Here is a 16,757-nt window from a genome sequence, read left to right as displayed (position 1 = left end):
CCTTCTGACATTCGATCAGCATCCATCCCCTATATGGTAAAACTGCCGCATCGCTCACTCACATCCTGATAGACTGAGTTTTGTTAAAGTGTCTAGGATAGGGGAATTTAGGGTCCGTTCTACCCGCAACTTGTGGCTTTTTTTGGTATTTATCAGAGTTGTAATTATCTAGAGTTCTCCCTACTTTCTCTGATAGCCACGGAATCTGAGGACCCCTTCTTTCCCACTCCTAACGTTTGAGTTCCTCACCTGGGTCAGTTTTCGGGTCGCTGACTAGGCTCGGAAAGCACACCGCGGTGAGCTCTGCGTCTCTCTGTTGCCTGGGTAACCGCGTTGATTTCCCCCCCCACACACACCCACGACCTCCGGGTTCCCGCTTGACTTTCCTGGCCAATCATGGAAGAGTCTCTTTTGAAACAACGTCAGAATCAACCAATCCGAGCGCTTGTCAGTCAGGGTCAATGGCTGCCCTTTCCAGTTTGCTAGTCGAACCCAATTAAGCCTTGGTCTCGGTTAGCGTCCCTCCAGCGGGAACATGTCCACTGTGAAGGCAGCTTCTTTCCGGCGCCAGTAGGTCCCGGCCTGCCTCTCTGGCCGCTACCCATTTACTTGGGGGGGGGGGGGGCCGGTAGCGATTGGCAACGGCGGCAGCCACCAAAGTAAGTTTGCGGGGTTTTCGTTTGTCCAGGTCTTCAGAAGGCTCGCTCTTCATACGCCTTTGCCACACGTGAATTCCCAGTCGGATGACTCCGGAGCGGCAGGGACCGATGGGTAGGCTCGGTAGCCCCGGGTTTGAGAGGTTTTGCTGCCGCTCTACACACGCCGCTCACACCCACTCCCCGCCCCCTGTGACAGAAACACGTGTTGTGCTGTCCGGCTTCAGCGTTTGTGTGTGTAGGGTGCGATCGCGCTTCCCCCGCCCCCCGCACCCCGCTGCTGAGTGCAAGTCATCTGGGTCCCGAGCCTCAGGGGGAGCACCCCTTAGTCCACTACGCGGGTCCTGTTAGCAGCCGGCTGGAGCTATGCGTCGCTGTCACTCCGGGTGACATCGTGGAACTCGTACTCCGCTTTTCCCGTCTTAGAGTGGAGAAACACCGCTGCGCCGCTGGCTTGCCACTGCTTGGCAGTCTGTCTTCACTTACAGGTACAGTTGTGACCCTGCTTTCCCATGGATTCCGTGGTTTGGTTTTAAACAAAGGGGGGAAAAAGAGATGACTCAAAAATATTTGGAGTATTTGGAACTGATTAACTGTGTTCGATAGCGGATGGTTACTTTTGGTTGTCCAGGGTGTGGAATTCGATTATGAATTAACTAAACTGCTTTCCTTCTTTCTGCTATCATGTTTTTGTAACTTTCATCCCACCTGGCGAAGAGGATAGTGAAGCTTGAGTAATTTGTCTATTCTACTTGATATTACTATGGTAAACAAAAAAGGAAGGTAGAATATTTAAGTTATTGGCTAAAGGTAAGTTATTTGGCTTTTTGGCCAAATTACCTATACCCCTTAATTACATTAGATCATCAGAAGTCCTCCCCGATCCTCCCCGCCTCCCCCTGCCCACAGAACATTAAAGACCTTTTACCACAGGGGCTAATAAGATATGAGGGAGGAGGATTTATTTGCCTTTCTGGGTCTTGATTTTCCTCAGCTAGAACTCCAGCTCGTCCTCTAGCACACAGCCATCTGCTCTGACACACTGGTCTTCAAGTGATGCATGTAAGAAGTTTGCCCTGTTGGAATTGCTCCTCCAGAAGACTGCTGATTTGGGTGTTCTTTTTCCTTCCATCATATTTCTTCTCAATTTTCTTTGATGTTTTTTTGTTTAATATCTCTTCCTCCTCAGGAGTCACCCTTCTTGCAGCCCAGGGGCAGTGCATAGTGGGACTTGTACCACTGTCCAACGGTGTGCTGTCAGTGAACACAGTGCAGTTCTTTACTAGGGTCTTGGTGCTGACCAGTTCGTTGTTGGATGCATTTAGACCATATCAATAGTCCTTGTTTTGCTGGTACAACACTCGGAGCCCTGGGAGAAGTTCCCCAGCCTGGAGGCACCGGTACTTCTTGTTACCTCTGCCCACACAGACTGGGTGTGTGTGGTGGGGGCCAATCTTAGCATTGGCAGCAAGGCGTCCCAGCTCATGTTTTCGCTTCTTGCGGTTAAGGCTTTCTCTTGCCCCCTGTACTGTGGCGCTTGTGCCAGTTGTTTGGAGGGATGCCCATGGCTCAGCGCCATTTGGAAAGAGCTAGATCATCAGAGTTTAAGTTTTTTAAATTTTATTTTCTAGGTACTTGTGGTGCTTAAGTAATGTATGTTATGCCGTCTCCTTCTTGCTTGCCTTTTTTTGGGTTTCTAGTCTGCCTCATTTTGCACTATTCTCGGTGCATAATTCCTAGCTCCTGCTTTTCAGACCTATCGGGTGTGATTCACTGCAAGAAATACATTTTATGTTGTGACCCAGTACATACATACAGGTATATAACTGATAACTGTTTTGCAGAATAAGTACTTACCACATGCAATGTACTCTGATACTTTTATATATATTTATGAAAGTATCACAGTCACAGTTTGAAAAACTCTGGCCTTAGACCTTTGGTTTTCAAACTTGTGTGTGTATAGGAATTACTTAGGACATTTGTTACAAATGCACATTTCCTTGGCTCACTCCAGGAACTGGTTCTGTGGGTCTGTGGTGGGACCCTGAAGGTGGTTCACATAGCATATGTAAAGCGCTTGGTTCAGTGCCAGTGCACAAGTATTCAATAAATAATAGTTTTCTTCTTGGGAAACAAATGCTTTTTATCTTTACACATATAATTGCCTCCTCAAGGTTTGGCCTGCCCCTGGCAAGGTGGAATCCAATGCTAAACACTCTATTCCCTAGGGTTGAGGAGGTAGGAAATAGGGGGTGGGTTCTGGATCTGAGGTAAATCTTCAAGCACTTAACTTAGTTCAGAAGCTTAGGGCTTGAGGATCACAAAGATTAGAGAGGTTCAGTGACTTGCCCAAGGTCATGTTGTCAGTGAGTGGGATGTCAGAGATAGAACTCACTTGACTAAGTCTAACATTCTTGTACATTCTGCATTAATAGCAGGTTGGATCTAGGGCAGAAGTTGAAGCAGAAAGAGCCTTGCCTATCCCAGAAGTAGAGGCAAGAGATTTTGTGGCGTTTGACTGCTAGCTAGGCTTTACAGCAATGAAACTTGAGAGATCTAAAAGAAAAACTATACCTAAAAGTTTCTGTGGGTTATAGCTATGAAAAACGGATAGTTTGGCTAATTACTTTATAATGTATAAATTGTTTTAAAACGCTAGTTAATTTATTAAAACAGCATTAAAGACGAAAATTTTTCTTTAATTCTGCTATCAGATTATAACTGATATTTCTATTCCCCTCTGATTGTATGTTCCCATATTTTTATATTATCTTAATTTTTGTTTATACAATTTTTGTTCCTTTTATTTAACACTGTTTTGGGAATTTTTCTATGTTGTTGATAGTCTTCATATTTCTCACTAATAGCAGCCTAATATTTCATAGAGTGAGATAGCCATAATTTACTCAGCCTAATTACACCAACAGCAGATTTGTTCCAGTTATTCCGTGCAATCACAACACTGTAAAACATTGGCTATTTAAAATCACTTGTGTAACTTTTGCCTTCCATGACACTCAAGAGGAATCCTAACAGGTCAGGAATGTGCACTTGAGCTACGAGATTTTGCCCCCCTTAGATGTACAGATATGCCCATCTAGGTTTCTGTGTGCTAGAGCAGCAGAGATTAACCATGATATTCTTGTTTTGTTTGTTTTTTTAATTTATTGTGGTGACAATTGTTAGTGAAATTACGTAGATTTCAGGTGTACAATTCTGTATTACATCATCTATAAATCCTATTGTGTGTTCACCACCCAGAGTCAGTTCTCCTTCCATCACCATATATTTGATCCCCCTTACCCTCATCTCCCACCCCCACCCCCTTACCCTCTGGTAACCACTAAACTATTGTCTAAGTCTATGAGTTTTTGTTTTTCATTTGTTTGTCTTGTTCTTTTGTTGTTTTTGGTTTATATACCACATATCAGTGAAATCATATGGTTCTCTGCTTTTTCTGTTTGACTTATTTCGTTTAGCATTATACTCTCAAGATCCATCCATGTTGTCACAAATGTTCCTATATCATCTTTTCTTACCGCCGAATAGTATTCCATTGTGTACATATACCATAACTTCTTTATCCATTCATCTATCGAAGGACATTTTGGTTGTTTCCATGTCTTGGCCACCGTAAACAAAGCTGCAATGCACATTGGAGCACACGTGTCTTCATGCATAAATGTTTTAAGATTTTTTGGGTAGATACTCAGGAGAGGGATTGCTGGGTCATATGGTAATTCTATTTATAATTTTTGGAGGAATATCCACACTGCCTCCCGTAACGGTTGCACCAATCTGCATTCCCACCAACAGTGCATGAGGGTTCCTTTTTCTCCACAGCCTCTCCAATACTTGTTACTATTTGTCTTGTTCATGATAGCCATTCTGACTGGGGTGAGGTGATATCTCATTGTGGTTTTCATTTGCATTTCTCTGATGATTACTGATGTTGAGCATTTTTTCATATGTCTATTTGCCATTTGTATGTCCTCTTTGGAGAAATGTCTCTTCAGGTCCTCTGCCCATTTATCAATTGGGTTGTTTTTTGTTGTTGAGTTTCATGAGTTCCTTGTATATTTTGGATATTAGCCCCTTATCGGAGGCACTGTTTGCAAAAATCTTCTCCCATTCAGTTGGTTGCCTCTTTATTTTGTCGATGGTTTCTTGTGCTGTGCAGAATCTTTTAAGTTTCATATAGACCCATTCATTAATTTTAGCTTTTACTTCCCTTCCCTTTGGAGTCAACTTCATAAAATGCTCTTGAACCCAAGGTCCATAAGTTTAGAACCTCTGTTTTTTTTCTATACAGTTTATTGTGTCAGGTCTTATGCTTAAGTCTTTGATCCATTTTGAATTAATTTTGGTACATGGTGACAGGTAGCAGTCCAGTTTCATTCTTTTGCACGTGGTTATCCAGTTCTCCCAGCACCATTTATTGAAGAGGCTGTCTTTCCTCCATTGTATGTTTGTAGCTTCTTTGTCAAAAATTATCTGTCCATATTTATGTGGTTTTATTTCTGTGTTCTCAATTCTATTCCATTGGTCTGCGTGTCTGTTTTTCTGCCAATACCATGCTGTTTTGATTATTGCAGCCCTGTAGTACAAGCTAAAGTTAGGGAGTGTGATACCTCCAGTATTGTTCTTTTTTCTTAAGATTGCTTTGGCTATTCGGGGTCTTTTGTGGTTCCAAACAAATCTGATGATTTTTTGTTCTATTTCTTTAAAAATGCCATTAGGATTTTGATGGGGATTGCATTAAATCTGTATATTGCTTTGCGTAATATGGCCATTTTAACTACGTTGATTCTTCCAATCCATGAGCACGGACTGTCTTTCCATTTCTTTGTGTCTTCTTCAATTTCTTTCAAAAACGTCTTATCGTTTTAAGCATATAGGTCCTTCACATCCTTGGTTAAGTTTATTCCTAGGTATTTTATTCTTCACTGCAATTGCAAAAGGAATTGTTTTTTGTATTTCTTTTTCTGAGATTCACTGTTAGTATATAGGAATGCAATGGACTTTTGTACGTTGATTTTGTAGCCAGCAACTTTACTGCATTCGTTGATTGTTTCTAATAGCTTTTTGGTGGAGTCCTTAGGGTTTTCTATATATAGTATCATGTCGTCTGCAAAGAGTGATAATTTAACTTCTTCATTCCCAATTTGAATGCCTTTTGTTTCTTTCTCTGGCCTGATTGCTCTGGCAAAGACTTCCAACACTATGTTGAAAAGCAGCAGTGATAGGGGACAGCCCTGTTGTGTTCCTGAACGTAGAGCAAAGGGCTTCAGTTTTTCACCATTAATTATGAGATTATCTGAGGGCTTGTCATATATGGCTTTTATTATGTTAAGGTATTTTCCTTCTATACCTATTTTATTAAGTGTTTTCATCACAAATGGATGTTGTATCTTGTCAAATGCTTTTTCTGCATCAATTGATATAATCATATGGTTTTTGTCCTTTATTTTGTTTATGTGATGTATCACATTGATGGATTTGCAGCTGTTGAACCATCCTTGTGCCCTGGGGATGAACCCCATTTGGTCGTGATGAATAATCTTTTTAATGCATTCTTGTATTCCATTTGCTAGTATTTTGTTTAGAATTTTTGTGTCTGTATTCATCAGAGATATTTGTCTGTAGTTTTCTTTTTTGGGGTTGTCCTTACCAGATTTTGGTATCAGGGTAATGTTGGCCTCATAAAATGAGTTAGGGAGTACTGTCTCTTCTTCAATTTTTGGAAGAGTTTGAGCAGGATTGGTATTAGATCCTCTTTGTAGGTTTGGTAGAATTCACTAGTGAAGCCATCTGGTCCCGGACTTTTGCTTTTGGGAAGGTTTTGGATGACTGATTCAATTTTGTTACTGGTGATCGGTCTGTTTAGATTTTCCAGTTCTTCATGGTTCAGCCTTGGAAGGCTATATGTTTCTAAGAACTTGTCCATTTCTTTTTTTTTTTTTTTTTTTTTTTTTTTCATTTCTTCTAGGTTATTGAATTTGGTGGCATATAGTCCTTCATAGTATTCTTGGATGATCCTTTGTATTTCTGTGGTGTCTGTGATAACTTCCCCTTTTTCGTTTCTAATTTTGCTAATTAGTGTCTTCTCTCTTTTTATCTTAGTGAGTCTAGCCAAGGGTTTGTCAACTTTGTTAATGTTTTTTTTTTTTAGTTTTATTTTATTAAATTTATTGGGGTGTCAATTGTTAGTAAAATTACATAGATTTCAGGTGTACAATTCTGTATTACATCATCTATAAATCCCATTGTGTGTTCACCACCCAGAGTCAGTTCTCTTTCCATCAAGTGAAACCCAAGGTCAGCAGAAGAAAGGAAATAACAAAAATCAGAGCAGAACTAAATGAAATAGAGAACAAAAAGACAATAGAAAAAAAATTAATATGATGAAGATCTGGTTCTTTGAAAAGATTAACACCAGATCTTCATCACATTAATTTTTTTTTCTATTGTCTTTTTGTTCTCTATTTTATTTAGTTCTGCTCTGATTTTTGTTATTTCCTTTCTTCTGCTGACCTTGGGTTTCACTTGCTCTTCTGTTTCTAGTTCTTTAATGTGTAACATGAGGTTATTTATTTGGGATTTTTCTTGTTTCTTGAGATAGGCCCATAATGATATAAATTTCCCTCTTAAAACTGCTTTCACTGCATCCCACAAATTTTGGTAGGATGTATTTTCATTGTCATTTGTTTCTATGTATTTTTTGAGCTCTCCTCTAATTTCTTCTTTGACCCAGTCATTCTTTAAAAGTGTGTTGTTTAATCTCCATGTATTTGTGTTTTTTCCTGCTTTCTTTTTGCAGTTGATATCCAATATCAAAGCCCTGCGATCAGAGAATATGCTTGCTATGATTTCAGTCTTCTTAAATTTGCTGAGGTTAGTTTTATGTCCCAATATATGGTCTGTTGTTGAGACTGTTCCATGTACAATAGAAAAAAATGTGTAGTCTGATGTTTTAGGATGAAGTGCTCTATGTATGTCAATTATGTCCATTTCATCTAATGTGTCATTTAGGGCTTCTATTTCGTTATTTATTTTCTGTTTGGATGATCTATCCGTAGCTGTCAATGATGTATTTAAGTCCCCTAGTAAAATTGTGTTTGGTCAATTTGTCCCTTTAGTTCTGTTAGTAGTTGCTTCTTATATTTCTTTGCGCCCTGGTTGGGGGCATAAATATTAATGACTGTTATGTCTTCTTGTTGTATAGTCCCCTTTACCATTATGAAATGTCCATCACTTTCTCTTTTTACCTTTTTTATCCTGAAGTCTGTTTCATCTGATATCAGTATGGCTACATCTAATTTTCTCTGGATACCATTTGCTTGAAGTGTCATTTACCACCCTTTCAGTTAGAGTCTATATTTGTCCTTGTAGCTGAGATGTGTCTCTTGGAGGCACCATATGGTTGGGTTTAGTTTTTTGATCCAATGTGCTGCTCTGTGCCTTTTTAGTGGTGAGTTTAGTCCTTTATATTTAGGATGATTATTGATATGTGAGGATTTACTATCATTTTATCTTTGGTTTTCTGGTAAGATTGTGTCTCCATTGTTTCTTTGCCTTTTTGTTATTGTCTATTATTTTGGTGTGGTGGTATTGTGTGATTTTTCTCTCTGTTTCTTCTTTTATTACGTTATGTATTTCAGTTCTGGATTTTTTGTTGTTGTTGTTGTTGCTTATTCTTTGTTTGTCATATCCAGAAAATCATTACCAAGATCCATGTGAAGGAGCTTTATTTCTACATTTTCTTACTTGAGTCTCATGGTTTTAGGTCTTACATTTAAGTCTCTAATCCATTTCAGGGTAATTTTAGGCACAGTTATATTTAAGCTAATTATTGATAGGTCAGGGCTTATGTCTGCTATTTTGTTATTTGTGGGGGGTTTTGGTACTTCTGTTTTTCTGTTTCTTTCTTTTTTTTCTTTTTTTTTTTTTTTTACCTTCCTTTCAGTTATTCAAACATTTGTTTGGTTCCATGTTGTGTAATTTTCAGTTTTTCTGAGTGTATTATATATATATATATATATATATATATATATATATATATATATATATATATAGTTTTTCTGAGTATATTGCTTTGTATAGTTTTCTTACTTGTTGCTCTAGTTATTACAATATACATACGTAACTTGTAGCAGTCTAGTCATATTGCCATTCTACCATTTTCGGTGAAATATAAAATCTAATTTCAATTTAGTTCCCTTTAATTTAAACTTTTAAGTATAATTGTCTCAAGTATTTCCTCCATGTACTTTGAACACCACATTACATGGTGTTATACTTTTTGCTTCAACCATCAAATATGATTTAAGAAACTCATGAGAAGTAGAATAGTTACATTTACCTTTTTTATCCATGTTGATGTTGTTCTTTCCTTTTATGAAGTTCAAGCCTTCTGTTTTCCTTTCCTTTCTTTTTAGCCAATCTTCAAAGGCAGGTTTGCCAGCAACAAATTTGCTTAAGTTTACTTTGCATGAAAATGTTTTCCCTTCATTTCTGCCAGACATTTTCACTGGATATGGAAATTGTGGTCAACTTTTTTTGTGTGTGTTTGTTTTGTTTTTTTGTTTCTTTCAGTACTTAAAAGACAAATGTTTTGATACTTCCTTTTAGCTTCCTGGGTTTAAGATGAGAAATCTGCTGCCATTTGAATTGGTTTTCCCTTTCAAGTAATGTGTTGTTTCTTTCTGGCTGCCTTCAAGACTGTTTTCTTTCTTTAGCTTTAGTTTTCAGAAATATAAGTACTGTGTATCTTAGTGTGGATTTCTTTGAATTATTCTGTGTGGGGTCTTCTCAGCTTCTTGAATCTATAAGTTTATATCTTTTGCCAAATTTGGGAAGTAGTCAACCTTTATTTTTCAGAATACTATTTCAATTCCATTCTCTCTTTTCCTCTCTAATGTATCATCCCTCAGTGGTATCAATGTTATCTCTTTTAGTACTGTCCTCCAGGTCTTTGAGAATTTTTTTGTGTCTATTTTCTCTTTGCTGTTCTTTAAATTCAATTGATCTACCCTCAAGTTCACTGTCATCTCCACTCTAGTATCAAACCCTTCATATGAGCTTTTCCAGTGATTTTTCAGTTCTATAATTTCCATTTGATTGTTTTTCATAACTTCTATTTCTTTGCTGAGATTTTCTACTTTTCTTTTGTTTCTAGAGGATTTATAATTGCTTGTTGGAGCATTTCTTTGATGGTTTCTTTAAAATTACTTTTGGATAATTCCCACATCTGATACCTTTCGATGATTGCATCTGTACATTGTGTTTTGTTTTGTTTTTCCTTTTGAATTGTGATTTTCTTGGTTCTTGATCTGACAAGTAATTTTTAATTACATCCTGGACATTTTGTCTGTTATGTTAGGAGAGTCTAGGTCCTATTTAAATCTTTTTTCATCAGGCAATCCTTCTGTTGAAGTACAGTGCAAAGGTTGGGTGCATTTGTATGTTCAGCTTCACACTGAACCCTGCATATACCACCCCAGCAAAAGTGGCACTGCCTCAATGCAGACCAGTGGTGTGGAAGTTCAGGTCCCCCCTCAGTCCTGTTTACTCCTTCCCTATGTAAGTGGGGCATTGTGTCACATCACTTTATTGCGTCTAAGTGGGGATGTAAACTCAGCTTCCAGTTGGGTGCCAGGTACCCAGAACAAGAGGAAGTGGAGAACCAACTCATACTGCTTAGTCCTTGCAGGGTAGAGGCAGAATTTCAGCTTCCTATTGGGACACACTGACACAGGAGGAGGGAGAAAACAGGATGTCAACTACTGTACTTCATATCACTATGTTCAGTGATGCTGGGTTGGTATGGAAGCATTGGTATGGAAGCTTAGCTCCCTACTAGGCCTCGCTCACACAGGCTCTGAGAAGAAAGGGGACAGACTGCTGATTAGCCCTGCTTTGTCCTCATTCCATCTTGTTTCCAGTGGGTATGGAGGTTAAGCTTTCCACTGAGTCTTGCTGACACTAGGGGTGGTGGGAATTGAAGTCCTTACTAGCCCCTAATTGTATTACCATGTTCAGTCTCCATAATGCCAGGTGGGTGTTGAGGTTAACTCCCCATTGGTTCCCACTGACACTGAACACAAAGAGTGAAGCCTCATGGTAACTATCCCTGTCTTATTCTCTTATTAAACCTTGTTGTTGCTGGGTGGGGAGTTCAGTTCAGTTTGTCACTGGAAGTCAATGACAGTACCTTGGTAGGGGAATTGAACATTGTCTGCCTCTGCTGGGCAGGGAGTTGATGATTACCTCTCCCCCCAACCCTGCTGACACTTGCCCCGGCAGAGAAATCAGAACATTGCCTGGTTCCACCAGTCGGGGGATCAAAGATCAGCTACTTGCTCAGTCTTTTTTATACCACCTGACACGGGAATGGGAATTTTGCTTGGTTCTGCCTAGTGGGGGATGGAAGATCAGCTGCCTACTTGTTTTGAGGATACTGCTTAGATCTGGAATGGATCACGTTGACTGAGAGCTGTGGGAAGAGAGTCCTATCTGTTTGGCCATACCCACACAGAATGAAGCGACCATCATGCTGAGCTGAGGGGGAAGGAAAGGAGCAGGTTGTGGCACAGACTTTAGCTGTTCTTATTGACATTTAGTAGATTTTGTAATACATCTTTATTTGCTATATTTTCTTAGGATAATTACCAGAGACTTTGAATGGTCATTTTAAAAATAATCTTACATTAAAAAAATAATCTTTAACAGTTGTGGTGGTTTTGTTGGGGAGCACGTCTGAGAAACTCCTCATGTGCTATTTTCTTCTCTAAGTCCACCTATATCATTCATTAAAAAAATCTCATCATACTTTTAAAAGTACAAGGTCAGAGAATTAAATTTGCGAACTCATCCTAGAAAAAGTACTACATACCTCATTGCTGAATATCACTATGGTCACCTTCAAAGTACTCCCCCTGGGAAGCTATGCACCGACACCAGCCCCTAGTTCAGCCTTCAAAGCAATTTTGAAACTCTTTTTCTGGAATGGCCATCAGAGCTGTCATTGTAGTACTCTTGATGTCCTCAATATCATCAAAATGCTTTCCTTTCAGTATTTCCTTTATCTTCAGGTAAAGAAAGAAGTCACTGGGGGCCAGATCAGGTGAGTAGGGAGGGTGTTCTAATATAGTTCTTTGTTTACTGGCTAAAAACTCTCTCACAGACAGTGCCATGTGTGAGGTGGTGCATTGTCGTGGTGCAAGAGCCATGAATTGTTGGCAAAAAGTTCAGGTCGTCTAACTTTTTCACATAGCCTTTTCAGCACTTCCAAATAATAAACTTGGTTAACTGCTTGTCTGGTTGGTACAAATTCATAATGAATAATCCCTCTGATATCAAAAAAGGTTAGCAACATTGTTGCAATAAGTTCGCGAACTTAATTGTCAGACCTGGTATGCTCATATAATCATACTGTGTCCTTTTTTTTTTTTTTTTTTTTTTTTTTCAGTGAGATCACATCTACTGGGATGACATATGGTCAGCTAGAGAGTCTGGTAGACATATGGAGCCTTCAGTTACAGGATCAAGAGAAGCACTTTTTTCAGCAGGCCATCTAGGTCAATACTTGGGCCAGCTCATTGATTGAGAATGGTGAGAAGGTAAGAAGATATTCTCATTAATTTACATGCATTGTACAGGTATTTTCAGATGAACACAAGAGAATAGACCAGGATTTTGTGATTAATTTTCTATTCTAATATTGGAAATTAACTTAAAAATATTTTCCTTAGGTAATAAGTGCCCTGAATTAGGAACTCTTTCATATTTAAAGTGTATAGGGGAAATTAATATTGATTTGAAATTACAATATAAATTCAGATTCTTACATTGTTGTATTTTTATTTTCTTTATAGATTACTATTTTACATGGAAAAGTGGAAAAAGCGAAACTGTATCAGAAAAGGTAGAACCTTAGATTCCCTAGGTTGAATGATTAAAGATCCGTTTCTTTGAGTTTATTTTTCTCTGAATGTAGTTTGTTGACACTGATTTTGTCACACCAAATTCCTTTCACTAGCCCTTCTGTTTTTTTTTACCAGGCTGGAACAAGAATTGGATTTTGTCCTCTCACAGCAGAAGGAAGTAGAAGATCTCTTGATCCCTTTAGAGGTGGATGTGAAGGGCCACAGTAGGTCTGTTTATCCTCAGCATGCAGATGACAAGTTTGAGAGGACGTAAGTAACTGAATAAAGATCGAGGAATGGGGCAGGACTTAGCTCCTTAAAAAGGGGGGGGGTGGAATTGAAAGGCAGGGAATAAAAATTGGTAGAAAAGGACAAGTTCTTGTAGTTGCCATTTATCAGCTTATTTTACTATTTTCTGTTTATCTTTTCAGGATGCTTGAAAATAAAGTAATCATTCTGGCAATTTTGTTTTACAGCATTTTATAGAATGTTATTACTCTGAAGCTTATATATGACCACTGTAAAGTTTTTATATTTGTCAGGTTTGTTTTCAAATTAGAAATACAAATTTTATGTGTGTGTTGTCATAGTATTGTGGGATATTAATGGTCTGCTATTTGTATTGACTCTTTTAAACCTAATGTATATGCAATTGCTTCAGTGATAAATTATTTGCTATTTTAAAGGCAATTTGTTAATCTGGGGGCACACTGCATCACTTTCAAAAATTGAATGATTTTGTCAATGTCTTGGGCTGGATATAGCTTATTTGTGTGCAATTCAGTCTGCCTTCAGTTGATACATTGCCAGTGTTCCCACAGTAACTTTCTCTCTCTGGAACTGACATATGGTTATCAGGACAAAGTATAAAGTGTTTTGGGAGAATTTGTATGAATGTGCTGCATAAACTAGATTGAAATTAAATTGAACTCATTTTATCAATGGTTTATTAGCGATTTAAGACTGAGCTTATTATTAAGAGGTTTGCAAGTTAAGTTTTTGGTAGGTGCATTAAATGTAGTAAGTATACCTAATCTGTATGGATTCTTGTTCTGTTTCTGCTTTTGTATTTCAGCCTTTGTGAATCTTTTATTTGCATTGCATTCTACGCATTCTGTTATTTAAAAAAGAAAAAAGAAAAAACGCATAGAGTTGTATTTTTGGCCATGAGATCCTAACTATAGTTTGAAGAAATAATTGAAACATTAGCTTTCTTCCAATTGCTTTCATGTAGTCAGATTTATAATGTAATAGAATCTGTACTAGAATTTTTAACAATCTAGCCAACCAATTACCTATAAGTACTTTTCAACAGAAGGACGCTAGATAGTTATCAATCTAATTGAGTCCTTTAATCTTTATAGACATTAAGGTTGCAAAACCCTCTGGTCCCTTAAATTTCATAAATATATATATTGACTAGGCCGTGTGTATGTGTGTGTGTGTGTGTGTGTGTGTGTGTGTATGTGTAAATAGTTTGGGTAGAAATCTTGAGAATTTAGCCAACTAATGAATTTGTTGTAAACTTAGTTGATTATTGTGAATTTCATGTCTCTAAACATCTTTTGTTGGATGATGGAGTATATATTTATATGAGGTTTTATTTTGAAAATTTATGTATTCAAAGTCATTGAAGTCATTTCTGCACTTACTGAATACTGCCAAACACCAAATAGCTCTAATACATCTAAATGTCCTATGGGTTTATTTTGACACCAAAAAGAGTTCCTTTATTTTAGAGCTCCTTTGCCTCCGAACATTGTCCAGAGGGTAAATAGGTGATTATAAAAATGGCAAGGTGGATAAAAGACTTCACCTGTGGAGTCTTTTTAAAATATGGTAATAATAAGATCATGAATGCTGCACCCATAAAGATGTGCCATTAGTTATAGCTGAGACCCACTGAGAAAGTAGGGGAATTGGAGCAAATCCAGTTGGCAGTATCATCTTTGTATTCAGTAACGAAACATCAGTGGAGAAAACATTTCTTTTTTTTTTTTTTTTTTTAAGATTTTATTCATGAAGGTGAACAGGACTTTATTGGGTAACAGTTTGTACTTCCAGGACTTTTCCCAGGTCAAGTTGTTGTCCTTCCAATCTTGGTTGTGGAGGTGCGCGCAGCTCAGCTCCAGGTCCAGTTGCCGTTAATTGCAGGGGGTGCAGCCTACCATCCCTTGCAGTAGTCGAACCCGCAACCTTTGTGGTTCAGAGCCCCCACTCCAACTAACTGAGCCATCCAGGAGCTCAGCAGCAGCTCAGCTCAAGGTGCCGTGTTCAATCTTAGTTGCAGGGGGCACAGCCCACTATCCCTTGCGGGAGTTGAGGAATCGAACCGGCAACCTTGTGGTTGAGAGCCCACTGGCCCATGTGGGAATCGAACCCACAGCCTTTGGCTTTAGGAGCACGGAGCTCCAACCACCTGAGCCACCTGGCCGGCCCGAGAAAACATTTCTTGTTAATGCTTTTATTTTACTTGCCTTTTCAGTTACAGCTCAGCAGAAAATATAGATGCTCAGATGAAACAAATCGCTTAGGATCTCAGGGATGTTACTGAGCACCTGAATATGTTTGGAAGATCTGCTGATGCTACTGAACTGGTGTGTTCACTGCTTTATCTACTTAAGACAACTGAGATTTAGTATGAAGTTAGTATTCTGTGGTTCCTTTAGCTAGTCATCTTTTCCTGTCCTCTCTAGTATTCCTTATCTATGTCTAGAGATAAAGCTCTTGGGTGTAGTTAGTGGGGCAGGAAATATTTAGGGGCAGAAAAAGTTGTGAGTTTTTTGTGATTATTGCCAGGAGGATTAAAAAAAAATGACTTTCCTCCCTAAATTTTCAAGGTTTTTTCCCTGTTCTTCACATAACTAAATCTGTTCCTGTTCTAATTTTTCTGTTCACTTACTCATTAGTTCATTCTTCTTTTTACACATTTTCATATAAACATGAGTATATATGTTTCAGTCTGTTATGTATATCCAGGCAACCCTTAATTTATGATTAGGTTATATCTTAAACAGTTTGTTAAGTCAACTATTTGAGAGTTAAAATATATTTTTCATAGAAACTTGGTTACATATGATTATTAGGTTTCCACCTGCCCCTACTTAGCTCATAATATAACATGGGGAGATACAGCTGAGGCTCCAATTAGAGTTGAGATGTTTTGAATTAATTTGGTAGTAAAAAAGATTGTCTTTTTCTCTTTATCTATACTCTAATTTTATTTTCTCTACCTTTCCCTATTGCTCTATCAGCTAAATGGAGTCCTCCTTTTCCCCACTCCCACCCCATGGCGGTAGTGTAAGAGGAATTTCCCATTGTGGGAGATCCTATTGTACATTCTATCAGTTGATCATGATTAGGAGTGAGGCCAGGATTTGGGTAGGTAAGGATGAATGACATATATATACATATACATATATATGTGTATATATGTGTGTGTGTGTATATATATATACACACACACACACACATATATGGTAATTATTCTTTAGTAAGCTCTTTGTCCAATTATATACAGACAGTTATTTATCTACATACATATTACTAGCTTTTTAAAAAAAATATTGGGGAAGGGGAACAGGACTTTATTGGGGAACAGTGTGTACTTTTGGGACTTTTCCAAGTCAAGTTGTCGTCCTTTCAATCTTAGTTATGGAGGGCCCACCTCAGCTCCAGGTCCAGTTGCTGTTGTTAGTTGCAGGGGGCCGAGCCCACCATCCCTTGTGGGAGTCGAGTGGAACCAGAAACCTTGTGGTTGAGAGCCAGTGCTCCAACTAACTGAGCCATCCAGCCACCCGGGAGCTAAGCGGCAGCTCATTGACCTCACTCTAGTTGCGGAGGGTGCAGCTCATTAGCCCATGTGGGAAACGAACCGGCAGCCCCGTGCCCAGAGCTTGCACTCTAACCAACTGAACCACCCGTCCACTCCTAGCTTTTTTAATTATAAAAAGACAGCATGGTATAGTTGGGAAAGCCGAAGAATTTCATTTAAGTCACTTAATCTCTCTGGGTCTTGGCTCCTTTTGCAAAATGACAAGGGTGGACAAAATGATCTTGAAGTCCACTCCAGCTATAAAAATTATGCCATTCTCAACTTTGGATAAATCTACAGTTGAACAAAGACAGATATAAATTAGTCTGGGATTATCCATGCTACCATCTCCCTGTG

At 38.5% G+C, this 16,757-nt stretch overlaps 1 protein-coding gene, 1 long non-coding RNA gene and 1 pseudogene across 2 annotated transcripts in view; 1 reads left to right on the top strand and 2 right to left on the bottom strand.

Moving 5' to 3' along the window:
- DNAAF6 (dynein axonemal assembly factor 6) overlaps positions 1-723 on the bottom strand; it is a 44,395-nt gene extending 43,672 nt beyond the window's left edge. Inside the window, exon 1 of the mRNA XM_019717704.3 lies at positions 250-723. The gene's annotated coding sequence lies outside the window, so the exon portion shown is untranslated. The remainder of the gene's footprint in view (positions 1-249) is intronic.
- LOC148754660 (uncharacterized) overlaps positions 468-16,757 on the top strand; it is a 45,715-nt gene continuing 29,425 nt past the window's right edge. The window contains exons 1-5 of the long non-coding RNA XR_016020033.1: positions 468-570; positions 689-1,144; positions 12,130-12,280; positions 12,536-12,585; positions 12,722-12,856. This is a non-coding gene — a long non-coding RNA (uncharacterized LOC148754660). The remainder of the gene's footprint in view (positions 571-688; positions 1,145-12,129; positions 12,281-12,535; positions 12,586-12,721; positions 12,857-16,757) is intronic.
- LOC109438101 (small ribosomal subunit protein eS8 pseudogene) lies at positions 1,618-2,222 on the bottom strand (annotated as a pseudogene).

This window comes from Rhinolophus sinicus, chromosome 18 (assembly GCF_057876585.1).
Source record: "Rhinolophus sinicus isolate RSI-liver-muscle chromosome 18, RSI-T2T, whole genome shotgun sequence".
Lineage (NCBI taxonomy): Eukaryota > Metazoa > Chordata > Mammalia > Chiroptera > Rhinolophidae > Rhinolophus > Rhinolophus sinicus.
This window is presented reverse-complemented; position numbering and strand designations above follow the sequence as displayed.